The following is a 2,781-nucleotide window of genomic DNA, read 5'->3' on the forward strand; positions in this document are numbered from 1 at the left end:
TCCTGAATTATTTTCCCTCTCATGGACTTCTAAAGCACATACCCCTGCAAACTTAAGGGGTGCTGAAAACACGATGCCGAACCCAAATTTCACTGCCACTCTCTTCAAGTTGTGCGAGAGCGTGTGACCATGAAACATTATCCCGAAACTTCCTTTTCTGCTGTTCTACTGGTGCATTTTGCTGGGGTAATTGGGTGTTTTATTCTTATAGCTTTTTTTCCTGACAGCCTTTCCGACTGCCACGGGAACATCGGCAGGGGAGCCAACTTTCTTGTCTTTGAACCTGAGTGTCAAAACATACTCCCACTCTGTGAGGACAGGGCTCGATAAGTGCTGATCTAGGACATGTGGTTGCTATGCCTCGCTTGATCACCTTCCAATGATAGGAGGCGTAAAGCAGTTCCGCTTTCATGGGTAAGCCCAGCAGAAATGCCCAACATGAATAAATACAGGTGAAAATGTAAAAAATGGCTGAGGCTTAGCTAAGGTTAAGCCTAGTCAGATGCGAAGCATATTGGTGGCTAGGCTTGGTAATACATGGCTTTCCTTGGTTGAATACTTGGTAATTTTAATACAACCACTAGAAGCCTTCGTCGTGGGGGAAGACAACGGCATGGCTACAGCGGAACGCCGACTAACCCCGAGACGCGCGTTGGGTGAGCGCCTGGATTGGCACGGAAGCCGCGTCCGCCTGCTCGGTGGAGCGAGCGTTTTACCTACACCGAGTGTGAACGCGCGTTTGAAATGCGCGGGAGTGTGACGTCACCATACCACGTGATTCACACGGCGTGCAACCGCAGCGACGGCACAAGTTGGAGCCCCGTCTGTCATCTGTCGTGACGTCATTGTGTCACGTGGTGTGACGAAACCATACCACGTGGTCTGCACGGCGTGCAACCGCAGCGACGGCACAAGTTGGAGCCCCGTCTCTCATCTGTCGTGACGTCATTGTGTCACGTGGTGTGACGTCACCGTACCACGTGGTCTGCACGGCGTGCAACCGCAGCGACGGCACAAGTTGGAGCCCCGTCTCTCATCTGTCGTGACGTCATTGTGTCACGTGGTGTGACGTCACCGTACCACGTGGTCTGCACGGCGTGCAACCGCAGCGACGGCACAAGTTGAAGCCGCGTCTCTCATCTGTCGTGACGTCATTGTGTCACGTGGTGTGACGTCACCATACCACGTGGTCTGCACGGCGTGCAACCGCAGCGACGGCACGAGTTGGAGCCCCGTCATCATCATCATCAAAACGTTTATTTCCATCGAAATGAGACTCCTTTTTGGACCCCCCGGCACGCAGGCCTAAGGGAGCCCTACTTAGGAGCCACGCAAACTAAGGTCTGGTGAAGAAACATTGTCGCTTCACGGCCTCAGCCGCCAGGCGGATGGCTTGTTGCTGCTTAGCGGGGTCCTCGCTCCGCAGCAAGGTCTCCCAGGCTTCTCTATCTTCTATCTTTTGCTCGGCGCCCGGGCTTCCAGCACATTCCCATATGACATGGTCGAGAGTGCCCCTGTCCCCGCACGTTATACAATATCGGTCTTTACCCTCTTTGGAAATTGTTATGTATACCCAGAAGGGGCTTATATGATTCCCCCCTTGCAATCTTCTCCACGCAATTGCCTCCTCTTTTGCGAGGGAATGGTCGGGCGGCGGATAGACCCTCCTGCTCAGCTTACAATGTTCCGTGATCTCGTGGTATGAAATTAGGCTATCTTTCATGTCATGCCGCCCGGTGATAGAGAGCTCGGGCAAGCTCGTGTGCAGCCTCATTTCCTGCAATAGACTCATGCGCTGGGATCCATATTATCTATATGTTACGTTCTATCGGCCTCGCCTCGAGGACGCGTTTGGCCTCTTCCGAGATTCTTCCTTTCGCGAAGTTTCTTACTGCAGTTTTGCTGTCACTTAAAATCGTCGTGGCCTTGGTACCGACGCAAGCGAGCGCTATCGCCAACTCTTCCGCCGCATTGGCATCTCTCGTGCGGCTCGAAGCCGCTACCGTTGGTACTCCTGCCCCGTCGACCACAGCGGATACAGCCGCCCCGTGCTGTCCGCACGCCGCGTCTACGTACGCCACCAGGTATGCCGGTCGCTCCTGCATCTTCCTCTCGTAGGCCTTAGCCCTATGTTCTCGCCTTTCCTTGTTATACACGGGGTGCATGTTCCGCGGCATAGGTCGGACGCATATCTTGGCCCTGATTCCTGCCGGGATGTTTACCATCTTGTGCGTGCTACTTTCTGGCCGGATTCCTACCCATTCGAGTATTGTCCTGCCCGTTTCAGACTGGCCGAGCCGTTCTAATTTGGATATTCTCACCCCCTCTGCCAGCTCAACCCATCTGTTGTGTACCCCCATTTTTTCAAGCCGCTCCGTCGACGTAGATATCGGAAGTCCCAGAGCTCGCTTGGCGCATTTCCTCAATATTCTGTCTACCTTCTCTATTTCTGCCTTGTTCATGCTTAAGTACGGCGTCGCGTAGCAGATCCGACTTATTACGTACGCCTGCGACATTCTCAGGAGATTCCTTTCTTTTAGTCCTCGCTCTTTTACCGCTACCCTCCTGAATATGCCTACCACTTGGTCTGCATATGTGGCTAATTTCTTTATGGTATTGGTGTTGTTGCCTTTCTTGTTGATAAACATGCCTAGGATCCTCATTTCCTCGACCCTGGGCACCTCCAGGCCTCCCACCACCACTTTAATTTCTACGTCTCTCTTGTTCCTGCTGTCGCTATATTACACGAAGAGCTCCGACTTCTGCGGTGAGCACGCCAGG

At 53.2% G+C, this 2,781-nt stretch overlaps 1 pseudogene; it reads right to left on the reverse strand.

The window, feature by feature from the left end:
• Window positions 1-1,336: 1,336 nt before the first annotated feature.
• Window positions 1,337-2,543, reverse strand: LOC149362206 (uncharacterized; annotated as a pseudogene).
• Window positions 2,544-2,781: the final 238 nt, after the last annotated feature.

The sequence above is a fragment of the Amblyomma mixtum genome, chromosome 2 (genome assembly GCF_055824585.1).
Source record: "Amblyomma mixtum isolate Tamu chromosome 2, ASM5582458v1, whole genome shotgun sequence".
NCBI lineage: Eukaryota > Metazoa > Arthropoda > Arachnida > Ixodida > Ixodidae > Amblyomma > Amblyomma mixtum.